A 20,085-nucleotide genomic window follows, 5' to 3' on the forward strand; every position below is an offset into this window, starting at 1 on the left:
TAATCAGCTCATCCTCTGTTGTTGAAGTCTTGAAGTGTACAGGTGGATGTCCTGGCAAAAATAGGTGTTTTCTGTTCCTTGGGCGTTGGTGGAAGTGATTCCTATGTGCCACTGTGTGTGGCTCAGGTAATAAGGCAAGAAACAAAAAGATGCATCAGTGAGGGAGGAACCCCAGAGGGATTCAGGGGGCTGTTGGCACCCAGAACTTCAGGGGCAATGGGGGATCTTTTGGGGCAGAGGGAGGGAAATCAGGTGTGTGAGGTTGTTTGGATGGAGACAAGAGGATTTTGCCTCATTCCCAATGATGCAGCTTTGGTGCTGCTTGGTTTTCCCCCAGAGCAGAGCAGGGGGTGCCCAGCACCTCTCTGTGATCTCTGCTGTGACTTGGGGGGGGGAGAAAACACCCACTGGATGACACCAGGGTGAGCCTGAGCCCTCCTTGTCCTTGGGCCCTTTTGCTGCAGACATTCACAGGTCAGGGGAGGTCATTTGGGTTTTCCAGCCCTAACCCTTTTCCGCCCCTGCTGCCCGGTTCATGAACAGGCCTATAAATAAAGTCTCATTTGTCACTCACTCCTTCATGAACCCAAACAGCACGGGGATCTGTTGACTCCTGCCATTGTCTTAGGAAGCAGAAAGAACTGGTATTAATTTCTTCCTCCCCACCAGCTAGTGGGAAGTAATCTGGGCATATCCAGATTATCCGTGTTTAGCGGAACAGGTTTTAAACGCCAGACCGAATTTCCTTGAGATTTTCATATGTTTTTATTAAATGGAGCTGCGAGCCAGGCTGGACACTCAATAACAGTGCAGCACTCAGAGCAGCAGTGATCTTTAGAGGTTACTAACCTGCCATTGTATCTCTCAGATTCCTGTCTCGCTCCTCCGTTGTCATTTCGCTGCGTTATTACTCTTCGGGCTTCACATCGTATTCATTTCTCTGAATGAAAACAAATGACTCCTTGCGAGAGGTAGGAGATAAAGAATAATAAATACATTTTATGCACCACCTTAGGAGAAAGAAAAAAAAAAAAAAAGAAAAGGGCTGTGAATCCCCATCCATCCATCAGGAAATGTAAACCGGAGCTCAGGCAAAACGCGCACACGGGCGCGCGCCGGGGAGATAAAACTTGTTTTAGGGAAAACATGATATTGTTTCTAAATAAATATCTTGGAGGATGCAAATAGACAGCCCCCGGCCCCCGTGCTTTGTGGCATAAATTTAAGATAATTAAAAATACTAAGCCGGGATTAAGCCTGATTTTCTGTCAGTGGTGGAGGCTGTGGGGAGGAGGGGGAGTCCTGCTGCGTTTGGTGCTGCACAACCCCTGGAGAGGCGATTCCTGCCCCTGATCCCGGCTCTGCACTGCCGTGGGTGCTGGGACCCCCTTCCCCAGGCACCTCCTGCATCCCTGCCGGATGCCTTTGCCTTCTGCTGGGGAAGGGGAAGCTGCAGGGCCACTTGCAGAGTTTTCTCCCCGGCCTGAGCATGGCCAGCCCCCCTGGAAGCAGAGCAGATCTCCCCCAGCTGCTTCTCCTCTTCTTCAGCCCTTTGTGAGGCGCCCATCCTCAGGGAATCGGGGCTCCCTGGGGAGCAGCCCTGTTGCTATCAACACCCTGAGAGCATCCCTGCCTTTCCCATCGCCTGCTGCCGGCTCTGGGGCTGCTGTGGCATCACCTGCAGGGCGGAGTGCGGGTCTCACACACGGAATGAACTTTTGGGGTGGGGTCTGCCCCACCCCGGCAACCTGGGGGGCACCAAACTCAGGTAGGAAACAGCTTCTAAAAAAATACCTTTATCCCTGCGGCTGCCGGGAATGAAAGGGAGCCCGGGCCAGGGGGGCAGCTTGAGCCGCTCTCCGGGATTATTGCTCACCCGAGCCCAGAGATTGATCTTCCCCTGAGCCTCCCCAAGCTCCGCTCCCCTCCTCGCTGCCTCCAAACGGAGGAGAGCCAAGGGAAGGCATGGAAAAGGGAAGGGAGATGCCAGGCAAAGCCGGGAAAGGCTTTTCTGAGGAGGAGCAGATGGGGCCAGGCAGCGAGATGCGGTTGATTCCGTGAGTGGGTTTGGGGTTTTATTCCTTTTTTTTTTTTTTTTTCCTTTTTTTTTCGGGGAGGGCAGAGACGTTTCCCAATTAGCCCAATCAGGCTGGAGATCCTAGGTGTCAGTAGTGAGTAGGAGCGAGGGAAGGCACCGGAGGAGGAGGAATCCAGGCAGCCGGAGTTCCAGCCGGGGGAGAGCGGCGGCGGCGGCGCTGGCAGCCCCGGGAGGCGGCCCCGCTCCCTCCCCGTCCCCATCCCCTTTCCCCATCCCCTGCAAACTTTAGGACGACGAAAAGCGCCTTGGGGGACCCCCTCCAGAGACAACCTGCGCTCCTCCGCTTTCTCCCCTCTCCCGGAGGTGGGTGGGCTGGAGAAAGGAGGAGCAACCGGCCACTCTCTCTGCAAAGCTAAAAAAAAAAAAATAGGAAAGAAAGAGGAAAAGGATAGAAAGGGGTTTTTGTTATCGCTTCAATTTTTTTATTTATTATTTTTTATTATCCCTCCCCCGTGCATTGGGCTGCTGTTGCCACAGCACTTCTACACCTCTCCGGCTATTTTTTTTTTTAATTTTTTTTTTTTCGGAAAGGGGTGTGTGCCTGCGCGTGTGTCTGTGTTTGCAAGAGAGCCTGGGTGTCCAAGCCGGCTCCGCAGCCACCATTGGAGAGGAGGGCTGGGGAGGAAGGGCTGGCTGGCGAGACAGCCGCAGTGCGAGCCCTGCCCGGCGGGCGGGAGGCCGCGGAGCCGGGCATGGCCCCGTAGCGCATCCCCTGCCTGCATCCCCCTGCCTGCACCCCGCCTGCAGCTCCGCTGCCCGGCTCCCCCCACTCCTGGCTGGTTTAGAGGCACGGGGGGGAAGGGCTGGGGGAGGGAGGGAGGGGAGGGAAGGGGTGATTTGGGGGGGGATTGAAAGCTGGAGCTGCGTTTCCCCCCCCCCACCCCATTCTCCCACCCCCCCTCCGGCTCTGGGCGAGCCAGACACGGTTTGCCCAGTGCAGAGAGAGGGGCTCCGTGTTCCGCCTCCGTGGAGTATTTGGGATTGGAGAGAGACACACACGCACACACGCGCACACACACACACACGCACACAGAGACCATCTGCAGTGTCAATGCGGCGCCTGCTCTGAAGACTGAAGTGGGGGGAAAGGAGAGGAGAGAAATATAATATATATATATATTATATATATATATGCGCATATATATATACACCAAAACCCACCCAAAGCAAGCCAGGAGCATTCCCAGGTAAGGAGCCCCCCGCCCCGCCCGGGCAGCGGGGGCTGCGGGAGGATGCCCCGGAGGATGCCCCGGAGGATGCCCCGGGAGGGCTGGCGGGGCTGCAGCGCTACCTTGCCCTCCACACCTGGCGGCAGGGCAGGGTGGGGGGCTCTGGGAGGCGCCCCCGCCGCTGCTCCCCACCCCTGGGTCCCGGGAAGGGGGTCTGGCATGGAGGGCAGGGACCCCCCCGGACCGCGAGCTGAGCCGGGGGGCTCGGGCACGGCCCCTCCGCCCCTCCCGGCCCGGCTGGGGAGGATGCTGGGCGGGGGGCGCGGCGGGGAGCCCCCCTTCTCCCCATCCCCAGCGCGGAGGGGACGCGGTGCCCGGTGTCCCCCGTTCCCGGGTCCCCGATGGCTTTTCCCCCATGCACAAGGCTCAACTTTTCTCCGCGGAGGCAGCGGCTCCAGCGGCGCAGCCCGTCCCTCATCACCCTCGGCATCCCCCGGCTGCGGATTTTCCTCCCCTCGGGGGGTATTTTTCCCCCCTTCGAAGCTCCGGAGCTCTCCTCGGGCGAGGAGCTGGAGGCATTTACAAACTTTTCCTGCTCCCGGTGGGGCTGGAGGCAGAGCCCAATTCCCGGGGAGGATAACACCTCCCGGGTGCCCGATGGATGGGGACAGGGGCCAGCCCCGGTGGTGAACACCTAAGAAGGAAGGGCAGACCCCCGTGGCTTCCCTTCCTGCAAGGTGCCGGAGAGTTTTCCTGCCCAAATCCCGGCTGCGGAGCCAGCGCTGCTAAACCTCCCTCCTTCCCCTCGGTGCATGTGTGTGCTGCAGCCCAAACCCGCGTATCGATGCTCTGCGTTGATCAGAGATATGCCCTTAAATGATGTAGACCGGGAGAAGTGATCTAAACACCGAACCGCGCGTTGTTTTGGTGGAAATCCACGTTGTTTTGCTGGAAATCTAATACTCCGGCAGCAGCTGAGTTGCTCGCAGACAAACAAACCCGCTCGCTCAGCCCCAGCAGGGCTGTTTGGGTTTGTAGTGCCTGCATGTGGCTGCTCCATCCCCAGCCCGGAGGAAATCCTCCTCCCGGGGCTCCATCTGCTCGCCGTGCCGGGAAGGGATGCGGGGGTAGGAGCCGCAGGGCTCGCCCCGGTCGGGAAGGAGCCGCTGGAACGCGTTTGGCTCCGCACCTCTCCCGCAAAACTTCCACACCCCGCGCTGCTTCCCAGCCCTGCCGCCCGCAGCTCGCACCTGACTGCCCGCGGCTTCCCCCCGCTGCCGGCAGGCGATGCCTGGGAAAAGAGGATTTGGGAAAAGCCAGGGGGGTGTGCCGCTCCCCAGGTGCTGGGGTGAGTGCTGCAGAGGGGACCGGGACCCCCGAGACTGCCGGGGGATGCTCTGGGTCCGCGCGAACAATGACGGTGCCGGGGGATTTTTACAAGCCGGTGCGAACTGCTCGCAGCCTTCTAGGGATTTTATCTCGAGCGTGCACAAATATTTCGGAGGGCGGAAAGCGTGCTCACTTATTTTCTGTACCTGCCCTCTGTTTCAGCCGGGTGTTGTTTGTAGAAACCCGCGAGCGGGCAGGACCAGGGGGGCACGGGGGTCTTTGGCGTCTCTGATTTGAATTACGGTGCGGGATTAGGCGCTTCCTCCCCCCGCCAAAGCCTCTGGCTGGAGGTGCAGGGGATGCCAGCAGCGTTTTGCTTGTGGTTTTGGTTTTGATTGTTTTTTTCTTGCCGGGGGAAGTGCGTGTTTGTTTGTTTGTTTGTGTGTTTGTGTGTGTGGGATCCTTCGCTCAGCCGGGCTTCAAGCGGTGCAACAGATGTGTGTGTGTGTGCTTCGCGTGTGCAGCCAGGTTTAAACACGCAACGCCAGCCCCGGCTCGAAAAGCTGGGCTTTTCTCCCCTCCTGTGCCCAGACCCACCCTCCAGGGCTGTCTCCTTCCCGACAGGAGCACTCCAAGGCTTTTCCTCTCCCTGTCCCATCCTGAACGCGCGGCGCTCGGCGCTATCGATACCACGCGAAATAAATGACAGCCGCATGATCCAAGTGTTGTTTCTGTCCAAGGCGGGTGTTTTAGGAGCCGGGCTGATGATCAATCACGGTGCTATCGGGAAGCATTCGCTCCGTGATCGGAACTGCCTCGCCGGCACCGAGGGCTGGTGTCAAATGCGCTGTGCTGGGGAGGGATGCCGCAAAGCCAAAGGGACACGCTGAACTTCTCCGCACGGAGAGCGAATATTCTGAGCTTTTCCTCGCCGGATTCACCTGGCGGCATCCCTCCCTGCAGCGCAGAGAGCCCGGTGCTCGGCAGCCGGTGGGTGAGGCAGAGCCAGGGCTGAGCAGAGGCTGAGCTGCTGCCGGGAAGGCAGGAGCCGTCTGTGGCAGCCCCATCCCGGGGGGCTCAGGCTTGCCGGAGCTGCTTTCATATCAATTCCTCCACTTTGGCGAGATGAGGAGGGGGAGGAGAGATGCCGGCGCCCCTTTTGTGTTGCATCTTTTTTTTTTGCTTTCACTGAACGGCTTTGTCTCTGCCTCCCGATGCCGAGGGGCTGCAGTAAAACCAAGCTCGCTCTCGCCGCGCTGGATTCGTGTGAAGAGCCCGGCAAGGTCTCAGGATGCTCGGGGTGTGCTGAGGGTTAACGCCGTGTGGGAATCAGTTTCTTGTGAGGAAGGGAACCCTGAGCAGCCTCCTGAGGAGGATGCTGGCACTGTGGGGTCGTGCTCCACGCTGGGATGTGACCTGGGGACGGTGTCAGAGGTGGGGCTGCTGAGTTCTGGAGTTCGCAGCGCCGGAGTTTGTGGCTTGGCACTGCCCACTTGTGTTTTGGAGCAGGATGGCGTGGTGTCCTGGGAATCATTTGGCTGCTCTTGATCTATTTATTATTTATAACCCCTCTGAAGTGGGGTCTCACATAGCTGAGATCCAAAGTCTCGTGTGCTGCCCATGATCCCCTTCCCCAGCCAGGGATGCTTTTTGGGTTGTGCCTATTCCCCCTAGCAAAGCCCTAAACTGCTTCATGCTCTAACAAAAATCATCTGGGGAACCTTTCTGGCTCTCTGCAAGGCTTCAGAGAGCTCTTTCTTACTCCTTCCTTCTGGCTTGCGAGACTCGGGGAAGGGACAGCAGCGCTCCAGGCGCCCAAGGCAAGGAGACTTCCCGTCTGTGCAGAGAGTCTGGGCAGCCGCTGCCTTTCTGCAGGGCATCAGTGATGAGCGTGCTTCCCTGCCTGCCTGTCTTCCTGTGAAAAGTGCTTTATATCCCTCAGCTTTGAGCTCTCAAGGAGCCTGTGACAAAAAGAAAAAAGAAGAAGAAGAAAAAAAATTACGTAGTGCTGCCCACATGCTCTTCACTCGGGCTCTGAATGGTTTTAAAACATAACAATCTACTCCATTCCCGTGGTGTGGATAGGGAAACTGAGGCACGGAGTTTCAAAACACAACCATTTAGTCCATTCTCATGGTGTGGATAGGGAAACTGAGGCACAGGGTTTTAAAACATAACCACTCACTCAGTTCTCATAGTATGGGTAGGGTTTTAAACCATAACCATTTACTCAATTACCATGGTGTAGATTGGGAAACTGAGGCACGGGGTTTTAAACATAGCCACTCACTCAGTTCTCATGGTATGGGTTGGGAAACTGAGGCACAGGGTTTTAAACCATAACCATTTACTCAATTACCGTGGTGTGGATAGGGAAACTGAGGCACAGGGTTTTAAAACATAACCACTCACTCAGTTCTCATGGTGTGGATAGGGAAACTGAGGCACAGAGAGGCAAACTGCACAGACCACATTTATTGATGAGGAATTCTCACTCACCAGCCTGAAATGCAAACGGAGCCCCAGGTGGGGCTTTGATGAGAGCAGGGAGTGGTGCCCTTGCCCTCCAGTCTGTGCTTCAACAGCCAAGTGCAGCTCTTGGACAGAACAGGACATTTCCAGGATTGATTTTTTTCCAGTTAAAATGGCAAATGGGTGTTTTGAAGTGAGAGAGTATCGCAGAATCATGGAATTACAGAACAGCTTGGGTTGGAAGGGACTTTAAAGGTCATCTAGGTCCAATGCCTTGCCTTGGGCAGAGACAACCAAACATTTTGGGTTAAACTGGCCTGGGAGCAGCTGTTCTTTCATGGACCTCAGTCCCAGTGCCTTTAAAATTTGCTGCAAAATGTTTTTAATCACCTTTGGGAATGGAGACATCACTGCAAAAATGACATGCTGAGTTCCCTGCAGCCTGTGTGGTGATTTTCTGTATCTGGCATTCTCCCTTGGGGTTTTTTTTGACTCATCCCAAAGAACAGTCTGGGGTTTTTTGTTGGTGCATGAGCTCTGTGAGTTTGCCTCATCCTTAAGGGGCTGAGCAGCCACCCAGGTAAGAGGTGCCAATTGTGTCCCCTGCCAGAGCCATGTGGCACCTGTCCTAAAACCTTTCCTTGGTAAAAACCCCTCTGGGAGCCCTCAGAGATGCTCTGAACAGTGGTTTAAAAACCCAATGACCACTTCATTTTAGACACCTGTAGCTCTCCAGCTGATGTGAACACTGCCAGGGACGTGTTCCCTTCCAAGGGGATTCCTGGAGCCATGGAGGAAGCCAACTTTTTGCTGAAATACTATGTTCCCAGCTGTTGCTACCTCAAATACTAATGTTTGTAGAAGACACCAACTTCTCAGAGCCTGAAGACCTGGGGGAGAGCAGTGACTGGGTTCAAACCCCCATCCCACTCTGCTGCCTCTCAGCAGGTGGCTCTGACCTCGCCTGGAATCACTAGAGAGAGATCATTTGCAGACTGTGACTTGCTTTTACTCCAGGCTTTGCTGCTGAGAGGGCTTTCCCCCCTTTTAAAAAGTACCTTTTAAATGCTTAATGCAGTGAAACAGGAATCCAGACCCAAAAGTCAAGTGGCTGAGATTCCCAGGCTTCTTTTGCATGGGGATAAATAAAAAGTCCTGCTGAGCGTGGCATGATTTGCGCTTGTGACCCAAAAGGGAGATGTTGCACCTCTGATTCTCCTGCTTTCCATGCCTGATCTCTGAGTTTCCTTCCATCTCCATTATCCACACAGTGATCTGCTGGGGCTTTCTCACCCATATTGGCAAGAAATTTATGGGATTTGACTGGCACTTGAATTTGCCAGGATGAATGCGTGGCTCTGATGCAGATAATACAGGTTAGCTTTCCACTACAGGCAAGATCTAAACCCAGACATTTCCTCCTCCTCTGCTCTCCTGCAAGGGCCAGAGGGATAAATCTTGATCCTGGGTGAACCCTTGCAGCCAAATGCACGTAAATGTTTGTGAAACAAGGCTCCACGACCTCCGTGTTATTTCTTCTGGAGCTTAAAACACTCCACAAGGGAGGAAAGGTGAGGCTGGTGAAGCTGTTTTATTCCTAGTAGTGTTTTCCTGGGAATAGTGAGGTGATGCTGGACTGGTGACTGCTTGTGGATGGTTAATATTTGTATATTTGCTGGTTTTTTTCTGAATGAGGAACTCACACTTGCTGCCAGCAGCCCCCTGATGCTCGTTCCTGCCGAGCCTCGCTGGGGACTGGCCGGGCATTCCACTGCTTGGTGACTGGATTTTAGAGTTATAGGGATCAGGAGGATGAATTAGCAGTAAGTTACAGCCTGGATGGCTTCACCCTCAGCAGTGGCAAGGTTTAAATTAAAAATATCTTGCCGGGATGAAGCACCAGTAAGTCAAGCTCTGGTGTCGTGTCAGTCTGGGTTCGGCAGCGAGAGCTCAGCCCCGATGGAGCAGGAGCACGAGGAGCCCACACATCGATTCCCAGCTGAACTGGGATACTGCCACTTTGTTTCTCCTATCAAATATTCCCCTTTTCCTTTCCTTTTTGCCTCTTTCCCCAGCTGAAGGGAGGATGGTCACGCTGGGAAGTTGGGAGAAGCTTTGCGGATTCGCCGCACGTGCGCGTGGCCCTGTTTGACTTGGTTAGAGCATATTTGATTGTGAAAAGGGATTTATTTGTTTTTTGTGACAGGGGATTTGTCTATAATGTAGTGCTGGAAAGAAAACTCATTTAGAGACTAAGGAGGTGTATCCTGTTACAATTGCCTATTGATGGAATAGCAAGTGCTTGGTGTGCTACACAGCTTCATTTTACTTTAGGGAAACTTATCCTGGCCTGCCAAAGGCAGACTTGGATTTGATGGAGAGCTGTCCCAAGGCTCTCAGCGGGTTCCTTGGCTTCTTGCTTCCCCATCTATCAAGGTGGGGAGGTCTCCTAGAAGTGACTGTCCCTTCAGCCACCAGCTAATGCTTGCTTTGCTCTAATGACCTTTAAAAATGACTCATTTTTTGTGAAGGGAGTAAAACCAGGGGGGCCTTGTTGGAAACTCACTCACCAGCCTGAGGAATGGCATCATGTCCATGGATAATTGTCACTAAAGGGCACTGTCCCACCCCTGGGCAGTGCCACCTTCCTCTGCTGGCTGGGAAGAGGCTTTCAGAGGTGCTGAGGGGCAGGAGGTTCTGTATTCAAGGCAAAGGCTCTGTCCCCACAGCCCTGCCAGGGACAGGAGGTGAGCAGGGAATACAACCACACCAACTGTGGAGCCAATCAAAAGCTTGAATTTTTCTTTAATGGACAACCTAGGGAAGAAAAACCCACACCCAAAGTAGGGTGGGCATGTGTGCCTTGGAAAAAAGGAGTTTTTGGGTAACTCTTTCTATTTGTCAGGGTTTTGGTGCAAATTTCTGGGTCTCCCTAAAAGCAGGGCAGCACGTGGAGTTTTTAAGCTGCTCTCCTGAGTTGTGTAAGTGTCGAGGGCTATCTGCATGGATAATTTTGGGTGTCTCCTCCTTTTGGTTGTGCCTCACCCTTTGCACTCTCCCCTTTCCTCCTGGCTGGACACTGGGGCTGTCCCCTGTCACAGCCTCCTTTCCTTCCACACCCCCCAGATCCCAGGAGTGATTTGGGGGTTTGCAATGACCTCAATACCCAGTGCTTTTGAGATTTCATACCCCATCCCTCCTTGGATCCCAGGAATGATTTGGGGAATTACAATGACACCAGCACCTGGTGCTTCTGAGACTCCACACCCCAATCACCGCTCGGATCCCTGACTGCTCCTCTCCACATCACCCACACAGCTTCCCCAGGGAGGGCAGTGCTCAGGGACAACCTGGAGGGGCACTTCTTGCTCTAAGCCCATCTGTGCCACCTCTGAAGCCACCTGTGGGAGGGCAGTTGCCTCCTCACCCTGAAGATGAGCTCCGAGTTCTCCTCCAGCGCCGAGCTGCTATGGTGATGAGTTGCTATAGAAACACATATTTAGCATTATTATTTATTATTGAAAGGTGCTTCTTTTCATCCCTTAAAAGCAGGGTTGTGCCCAGCAGACCCCAGTGCTGGCTGTGGGGCACTGCCCACCCTGTCCATGTGGGATGGGGGGTTAAGCTTCCTGGGAATCCAGGTTTATCCACGCTGGAGGCAGGGAACCGTGCTGTGCCTGCCCAGCAGGCTGATCTGGTTAAACAAATCCCCCAGTTTGTTGCTGTCACAGGTCCCTTCCCTCGTCAGATCCCTCCTTTGGAGGGGGATTTGAGGGAAACCTTTCATTCTAATCAGCTTACTCCTCTCCAAACTGGTGACTGCGTGTCACCACTCGGGGTGCACCAACTTCTGTGACAATTCTGTTCACCCAGCACAAATGCTGCATTCACAGCACCTCCTGGGCATTGCCCGCTCAATACCTGCTCTTATCTCTGCCTCTGCTGCTCCTCGTTGTTTGCTGGAGTCCCTCCCTGTCTGCAAGCCCAGCCCTCTGTGCTGGGAGGCAGAAAAGCTCCTCTGGTGCTCCTGTCCTGGAGCTGCAAGGGGCCAAGCAGAGCAAGCCCTGCTCAGGGCATGGCTCTGCCTGTCCTCACCATCACTTTCCAGTGCTCATGGGTGGGATGGATCCTGCTTTGGGGGTTCTTGCTCCCCAGGAATGGGTGCAGGGGGTAGGGCAGTTTGCTCTGCAGCAGGGACCTGCCTGGACCCTGTTTATCCAGCACATCCTTTGGTTTTGGGAATGCTCAGGAGGTGCAAGAGGGATGCAAAGGGGTCTCCTGCCTGCAGCCACTGGGTTCACAGCTTCCCCTGGAAGCTGGCAGTGCTGCAGAGGTGGCTCTTCAAGGAAAGCTCCCTGCTGCTGTCCTTCACAGCCTGGCAGCCCTGAGGATGCTGCAGTGGCTGCAGAGGGGTGGCTCGGTGGGGACAGGAGGTTGGGAGGATGGAAGGATGTCCAGGGGCACTGGGAGGAGTGGGACTGCTTTCCCTCTCTGGCTGGGGCTTGGCTTGCAGCAGGGATTAGCTGTGCAGTTCTTTCTTGTTCCCTGGAAATTGTCTAGTGGGAAAAAAGGAAAAAAAAAAAAAAAAAAAAAAAAAAAAAAAAAAAAAAAAAAAAAAAAGGAAAACAACACAGCTCTTCTGGATGCTGAATTAACAACTGGGAGGTGAAGTTCCAGGGCTGGCTGGAGCAGCTGCTCAGCCCCTCCTCTCACACCCTGCACAGGTGCTGGGCTGGTTCTGCAGGTGCTCCCCTGGAGATGAGGTGGGGAGGGATGCAGGAATGGCTGGACCAGGGCAGGATGCTGGGTAGGCAGAGACGTGGGCTCAGGGAAATCTCTGCTGCTGCTTGCAGGGTGAGTTCCCTGAATCCCTCCAGGTCTCCACCTCTGGCAGCCTCTGAGGAAACAAAAGGAGGTTCCGGAAGCCACCCCCTGAGGCAGCAATAAAACACCTTCCTTTGCAGAGCCCTCTCATTGCTTGAAGTCATTCCCTTTGGGCTTTGCATTTTCCTTCTTGGAAGCTCTGCTCCCTGCAGGGAAGAGAAAAAAAATCACTGGGAGTGAAGGAGCAGGGCTGAGGGGGATGGGGGGCCTTGCTGGAAAGTGTGGGATGGAAATGGAGGAAGGGACAAAAGGGTCCAGTGGAGGCGTCTAGGGGTGAGTGGAGACGCCTTTAACCCCTCGTGTGGGGTCACATCCAGCCTGGCTCTGTGGTAGGGATGGTTGGGAGCATCCTGAGGGGTGGGAGGTGCTTCTGCATGTCCCAACTCCTTCTCCTGGTGAGGGGAGGCCAGCAGAGTGGTGCCTCTGGGGCTGGCTGTGGGAAACGAGAGCTTGCTGTGTCCTGGTTGGGACACCCTTGTCTTTGTGGATCTGGAGAGTTTGGGTTATGCTTCTACCACCCCTTTTTTTCATCTCTGAGCTGCACCAGCTACTTGGATATGTGATTTGGAGAGGTCATCCAGGTGGTGGAATGGATTTGGGGCCGATTTGGGAGTCCCTGTAGATCCCACCAGCCCTGAGACCATCCAGTCTCAGGTCTGTCTCCAAAAGCCCACTGAGGATGGAGTAAATTTGGCCACCTTTACATCCCCTGGCTTTCCTTTCCTGGTCTCCAAGGTCACTCCCAGAGATCAGGAGCTGCTCACCTGGGCAGGAGGAACCTTGGAGCTTCATCTTCTGCCTGGGTGAGGGATGGAGCAGGGAGGAGAGGCAGGTGAGCCACGGCAGGAGCTGGGTACTTAAACCAGCACCCCTTAGACCCACCCAGGAGGGATTTTCCTCCTCCTTTATTCTGGAGTTGCTGCCCTTGCCTCCCTCAGCAAAGCAAACACTCAAGGGGATGCCTGAGAATGAAAGCACCAACTTTTAGGACAAATTTCTCTCTGCATAATGTTTCAAAGAAAGCCAGGAGAAGAAACAGCAAGCAGGCCTAATTAGGTAAGTATTCCCCATTAGGAAGGGGAAGGAGCTATCAAGTCGATTTCCATTTCCTTCTTATTTTACATGCCTGATTTTTCCGCCTCTCCAGGAGGCGGTGTGTGAAGTAGGTCTCTCCTTAGCTTGGAGAAATAATCAGGACACGATGAGTTCCTGAAGCTCTTCCCAAGTCTAGACTGAGTTGAGGATTTTTAGCATCTCCACCAGCCTTCCAGCAGCTCCCCAGCATCCATGAGACCTGGCAGGGACTTGTTTCCCCCCTTCATGCTGGAGAACCAAGGTGGGCAGCAGGACTGGCACATTCCAGATGTCCCTTGCAGATATTTCTCCCTGTTTCACCTGTTCTGGGTGGAATTTCTTGCCTCCTGGGTGTGAGCACATGGAGGTGCCTTGCTGCACTGGGAAATGTGATTGGGATCAGGCCCTAAAGCACCACCTGGTCCATCCCTAGGTGAGCCCAGCGTGTCCCCATGTCCCCCTGGCCGTGCCTCACCCCCGTGTGCCCAAAGCTGCTCTCCTGGCTGTGCTCTCTGCTGCCTCTCAGAACAACACATTGCAGCGTGGGCTGCAATTATGGAGCCATCAACGGGTTCTTGTGACACATTTTGGCGAGCCCGGGGAGGCTTTGTGTGCACCAGCCTGCGAGGGAAGCTCTCTCCTCCCCCCTTGTGCTGCCTCCCCCTGCTCCAGAGTCTGTGAGTGGTGTTATTAAAGGCTGCCGGGAGCTGCTGTCATTGGCACAGTCAATGGCTGACACAAGGCAGCCCTCAGACTTTGACTCATCACACACACACGCTTTGCAATGCATGAGCCACAAAAAAAAAAAAAAAAAAAAAAAAAAAAAAAAAAAAAAAAAAAAAAAAGCCCATTTCTCACAAGCATCACCCTTTCCCCAGCTGCTTGGGCCCTTTTCTGCATTCATTTCAGAGAAGAAGCCTTGATTGTCCTGCAGTGTGAGGAAGGGATTGGAGTTGCATCATGCTGCCTGCACGTTCCCAGCTCTCTCATTATCTTTTGCTGGAAGTTGTGATGCCTTTTTTTTTCCCTAAATACAACTCCATGCATCCATATATATAGATATATCCGTGTGTGTGTGTGTATGTTTTATACATATACATAAAAATACACATTTATATGCACATTGCTACACACAACTGCAAACTGCACATGCTTTGGAAATGCCAATCTGTTCACCCTGCACTTTTCACAGATCACTGCCAATTTTCCCTCACAGTTCAGGAAAGGTTCTGCAGGTCCAGATTTTTGGAGAAGGAAGAGCAGCCTTGCTGCAATAGCTGGAGTTAGGAGGGAATTAGGCAAAAAAAAAAAAAAAATCAAACCAGTTTTCCTTTTTCCTCCAGCATCCCTTGATCAGATGCTGGTGGCAAAAAGATGTTTTCCAGCTTGTAGGGAGGAGAGGGAAGAAAGAAAAGAGTTTGAGGTTATCCTCCACCACAGAACTGGGAAGTAACAGAGCAAATTTGGACAAACCTTTGTGTCTGGGAATGTGCTCCAGTTGAGCTTGGCTGCCTCAGTGCTTTTCAGAAGGTGCTGGTCCAGGCCTGATGGTGGCAAAGGAGTCTCTGAGGGGCTCTCAGGAGTAGGGGATGATCGTGCAGCAATTCTCATCCTTCTCATGGCTCAGCTGGACCCTGGCCACGAGCACTCAAGTGGGGCAGCACGAGGTGCCACCAGCCTGGAGGAGATCCCAAGCAGATTGGAGCTCCATGACAATCTGCTTTTCTGCTTTCCAGTCCTTGGCTGTGCATGGACACGTGCAGAAAGTCCCCCTGCCTCCTGCTGGTTGGTGCACAGGGTTCTTTGAGCCACATTTCCCCCACTTCCAGCCCTGCTGGCCACTCAGGCTGCTTCCCTGCTCTGCCTCCCCTCCTTCTGGGGATTTGTGTGGGAGGATAACTCTGAGGCTCCTCCAATACTTGCACAAGGGTATGGGAAAGTGACTGTGAGACGCCTGTGATGCCTCAGGGTTTAGCTTTTATATTTTTCACATTCCGTGCTGCTTTAGTGTGTGGGTCTGGGTTCATATTATGGGATGGTGAGCTCTGTGCACAGAGCAGGGAGACAAAACAATTCCTGCTCCAGCTGGGCACCAAGGACAAATGATCCCAATCCCAGCCCAGGAGCACAAACCCCGTGGGCTGCAGAGAGAAAAACAAGGATGGGAGTGCAGGGGCTGCAGCTGGGGTTGGACACTGAACTGCAATGTGCACATGGAGCAGAGCTGAGCCCAGGGAGAGACCCCGGCAGCGCTCGTGCATTTTGGGGCCATTTGGGTTCATCCTGGGTTCATTTTGGGACCATTTGGGTTCATCCTGGGTTCATTTTGGGACCATTTGGGTTCATCCTGGGTGCATTTTGGGACCATTTGGGTTCATCTTGGGTTCATTTTGGGACCATTTGGGTTCATCTTGGGGGCAGCCCTGGCTGGGCTCTGTTGCTGCCCAAGGTGCATCCATGGAGGAGATCCTTTCCATCAATCCCTGCTTTATTCTTTAGCTCCATCTAATCTCTGTTCTAGCTCAGGCATCACTTGAAGCCTTTTCACTCAGTGATTTGCCTCTTCGTTTCACTTGGTTGTTGTCTTCTCTCCTGCCTTGCTTCTCCCTCCCTGGAAACAGGAATCAGCTTTATTGTATAAAATGCAAAAAGCACAGGGTTATGCTCACCTGTCTCTCCTGCACTGCTCTCTGCCAGTGGGTGACTTCTTTCACCACCCATAACCAGCCTCTGCCAAGGTCTCACTGTTGCTGGGCTCAGGCAGAAGGTTTTACAGCCACTGCCTCTTCTCAAACACAGGAAAAAAAATAATCCCTTCCTCAGCTCAAGGATCAACTTTTAAAGGGGTTCCTGCTGCTGCTGAGGCAGGGTGGCTGCAGGAGGGGCCCAGCCCAGCCCAGGGCAATGCTGGGATGGAGGATGTGTGTGTCAGGCTCCCCACGCAGAGGAAGGAATCAAATATCTGCCCTATCTCAAATGCCATGCTGGGCTCCTCTGGGACAGAGTTATTGGTGAGGAGGAAGCTGACCTTCTCCTGTATTTATGAAGTGAATCTCTGGTTCACTTTGGGTTTGATTTCCACCCCCCTCCCCTCCTGTTACACAGTGCAGTGCTCCATTTCAAAGGAAATAACATTTTCTTCATTTTCTCCTTTGCTGGGATTTTTTTTAAGTGCTGCTCGAGATGAACAGGATTTCTTCCCCTCAGCTTTCCGTGCTTTATCCTTGGCTTGTCACCCTGGAAGTGGATGTTTCTTGCCCATGTTTTTGGGGAACCAGGGATATTCCCCTGTTACAGCTGCTGAGGGTGCACAAATTCTCCTGGAGCTGGGAAAACACATAATTATTTTAGTAGTCAGACCCCAGCGAGTCTGAGCATTAAAAATTCTCATTCCCTCAGTGCCACATGGATCTGTCCTTCCTCCTCCTGGCTGACTTATCTCCAGCCTTCCCTGGCACAGCTTTTGCTGCAAGGGCTGGTCTTGAGCATCTTTAGAGCAGCAAGTCCTTTGGAGCCCCATTTCCTTTTCCTTCTGTTTCTCCCTGTGGAGAGCAGATTTTTGGAAGCTCAAGAGCTCTGTCTCTCCTGTGCACAGGTCCCTTGGAGATATTTGAAGGCACTCTGCTGAAGTTCACAGGTGACTTTTGAAAGTCTTGGCCATTGCATTCATGTATATATATATATAAAATATCTGTTCTCTCTTCCCTCCTGTTTTCTTTCTCTGTCAGGAATCCAGCTGTGCAACATGTGGCACTTGTAGGGCTTGGAAGGCAGGAAGATCAAGCAAACACAGAGCTTTCAGCAAGAAGAGATAAATTTCCAGAATAAATTCGAGCCACGTAGGCCCAGTCTGTTTTAGTTTTAAAGCCCTGCTGGTAGTGATGTGTGGGAGCTGTAGCTATAAAGCCAGGGAGAAAAGAAGAGTTTATTTGTATTATTTCTGGCACCTTGGTAGAGAGAAAACCCCAGTTTTGAGTTCGTGGGGCTTGGCACAGTGTTTGTCTGGAGAAGGAAACTGCCTGTTGAGCTCTGCCTTCGTGCATGGCTGGAAGGCAGAGGGAAAAAAAGGGAAATATCTGCCCTGACTGCTGTAACTGGAAGAGGAAAGTGCCGGATTTGTGGGGGTGCGTGGGATGCAGATGGCCCCAGAGGAGAAATACCTTGTTATTAATAACCCCCGGAATTGTGATAGCAATTTCCCACCTGTGTGGAAACGCCGCTGCCGCCGCCGTTTTTATCTCAGTGTTTTTATCTGCCAGGAGCACAGCTGGGAGCTGGGAGCTCCCTGCTCAGGCAGCTGCTGGGGGCTCCTATTTACTGCAGACACAGAGGGCAGGATTTGGGGTGTTGAGCCCTGATCATAAATGGGCTGCAGGGTGTGGTATTTTCTGAGACCCCTGACGAAGGAAGAAATGATGTATCTGACTCCATGTTCTCAGAAGGCTAATTTATTATTTTATGATATTATATTATATTAAAGAATACTATACTAAACTATACTAATGAGTACAGAAAGGATACAGACAGAAGGCTAAAAAGATAATAAAAACTCATGACTCTTTCCAGAGTCCCGACACAGCTTGGCAGTGAGTGGTCATTGAGTCAAAACAATTCACATGAAACCAATGAAACAATCACCTGTTGGATAAACAATCTCCAACCACATTCCAGAGCAGCAAAACACAGGAGAAGCAATCAGATAAAATTGTTTTCCTTTTTCTCTGAGGCTTCTCAGCTTCCCAGAAGAAAGATCCTGGGCAAAGAGATTTTCCAGAAAATGTGAATGTGAGAGGAGGGCTTTGGTGCTGTGCTCCTGGGGGTGTTTGCTGCCCCTGACCTGTCAAGGGTCACTCTGGCCTGGGAGCTGCTGTGTGCTGCTGCTTGTTCAGAGCATCACTGAAGGGTTTGGGTGGGAAGGAATTTTAGAATTCTACTTCCAGCTGCCCTCAGGGATGCCTTCTACTAGCCCAGGTTGCTCCATCCAGCCTGGCCTTGGACACTGCCAGGGATGGGGCAGCCACAGCTTCTCTGTACTGTACCCTGTCCCAGGGCCTTCCCACACTCACAGGAAAGAATTTCTTCCAAATATCCAATGTGAACCTGTCCTCTTTCAATTTAAAGCTATTCCACCTTGTCCTGTTTCATTTTTTTTCTATTTACTACTATATTTTTTTGCTTTACTAAGGTAAAAATATAAATAAGCCCAGAAGTGACCCCTGGATGCAATACCCAGCTCTAACATTAGTGTGCTAGTCTTCTATGTTTAATTTTAGAAAAAAACTAAGTAGTTTTGGAAGGATTTTTATTTTTACAGGATTTTCTTGGTCGCAAAGAGATGCTGTGCTATAGCTCATGCTTGACTGGAATGTTTTATACGTGTACATTTTTAATGTTTAATTTGTGAAGTTACAGCAGTATGGTGACAAATTCTATATCTGAAGTGTTTCCCAATAAGATAAAAAGCACCCAGCAAAAATCATTGCTATTTTCAGCCTAATGCCAGGACTAACAACCCAGACTTCACTTCTATCCCTCTTTCCCTCTGCCCTTTTCTTCTAGTCCAGACTTCATTTCCATCCCTCTCTCCCTCTGCCTTTTTCCTCTAATCCTGACTTCATTTCCATCCCTCTTTTCCTCTCCCTTTTTCCTCTAATCCAGACTTCATTTCCACCCCTCTTTCCCTCTGCCCTTTTCTTCTAGTCCAGACTTCATTTCCATCCCTCTCTCCCTCTGCCTTTTTCCTCTAATCCTGACTTCATTTCCATCCCTCTTTTCCTCTCCCTTTTTCCTCTAATCCAGACTTCATTTCCATCCCTCTCTCCCTCTGCCTTTTTCCTCTAATCCAGACTTCATTTCCATCCCTCTCTCCCTCTGCCTTTTCCTCTAATCCAAACTAAAACATTACAGGCTCTAACTCTTGAGTCAAGGGCAAAATTCAGCCCAGCCTCCTGCCTGAGTGATGCTCCTGTCACTGAAGCCAGTCCCCAGACCTGTCCCAGCCACACAGGAGGCAGGAGAGGGCCCTGTGTCCTGCAGCCCTGGAGCTGAGCCCCGGGCAGGTGGAGCACAGGTGATGCTCTCCAGGAGCAGGGAGGATGCTCCTGCCTCACATCCCAACACTGTGACTGCGTCCCCAAGGGAAATGGGCACAGGTTTACAGCTTTTCACAGCTTTTGAGGCTTGTGTGGTGTTCCAAGTGCAGCTCTGGGGTCCTGGGAGGAGAGGGAAGGGAGCAGCAGGGCCTGTTTTAGACAAAGTGGAGGGTGGAGGCAGTGGCAGGTGAGGCTGAGGGGCTGGAGTGCACACTGGTACAGTACTTGTGGGTTTTACTCTCTTAGCACCTGGGCATCTGCTTAATAGTGTTTCTTCAGCTCTTAAAAGCTGTGTTATCAAGGCGTCCATTTCCTCTGAGCAGGATTTTATGAACAGAGGTGACCTTTGCACGCCCCCCACATTAAAAGCACCTCTTGTCTTAGCCACAGGTGCCTTTATCCTGTGTGAGCAGAGATGAACAAAGCAGATGGTGTTTGGATCTGGATTAAATTAGAGTTCTGCTTGCAGCTGGCTTAGCAAACAAATAACTTTCTTCTGGGTAGCACAACCCAGATCTCCAAGCTCTCACTGCAAACTGAAGTGTTCTTTGCAGCCTGCCCCACTCACGTGCCCCTCCCTGCTGCTGGGTTTCTGTGTAACACCTGTCCTAACACAGCTAATGCTTTGTGATGATGGATCTGCAATTATGAGGCTGTGCAAACAGCTAAAACAATTGCATCACCCTGCCTGTGGCTGCTCTGGGCTGGTTTGTGGAGCTGCTGACAGCACCAGGCACGATCTGTGCAGATGAAGGGTCAGGTCCATGAAGTGCAGGGCACCTGCAGCCTCCATCTGTGTCTCAGTGGACCAGAGGAGATATTTATGGGGGGAAAAGTGGAGATTTTACCTTTTGCAGCAGCAGCAAGCTGCCCACATGGAGCAGAACGTGCTGGTGGTGTCTCCTCTCATTGCTGGTCAGCGTGGGGGAGCGCAGGGATGAACTGCAGAAAGCTTTAGCAGCAGAGT

The 20,085-nt window shown here is 52.6% G+C and overlaps 1 protein-coding gene across 4 annotated transcripts in view; it reads left to right on the plus strand.

Moving 5' to 3' along the window:
* The first annotated feature begins 2,261 nt into the window (after positions 1–2,261).
* Positions 2,262–20,085, plus strand: part of PLXNA4 (plexin A4) — a 451,266-nt gene continuing 433,442 nt past the window's right edge. Inside the window, exon 1 of one of the 4 annotated variants that reach the window (XM_064421667.1) lies at positions 2,262–2,401. The gene's annotated coding sequence lies outside the window, so the exon portion shown is untranslated. Of the gene's footprint in view, positions 2,402–2,977; positions 3,286–4,288; positions 4,616–20,085 lie in introns of those variants that run through there. The other 3 variants (XM_064421670.1, XM_064421666.1, XM_064421669.1) reach the window with 3 other exon arrangements.

The sequence above is a fragment of the Passer domesticus genome, chromosome 5 (genome assembly GCF_036417665.1).
Source record: "Passer domesticus isolate bPasDom1 chromosome 5, bPasDom1.hap1, whole genome shotgun sequence".
NCBI lineage: Eukaryota > Metazoa > Chordata > Aves > Passeriformes > Passeridae > Passer > Passer domesticus.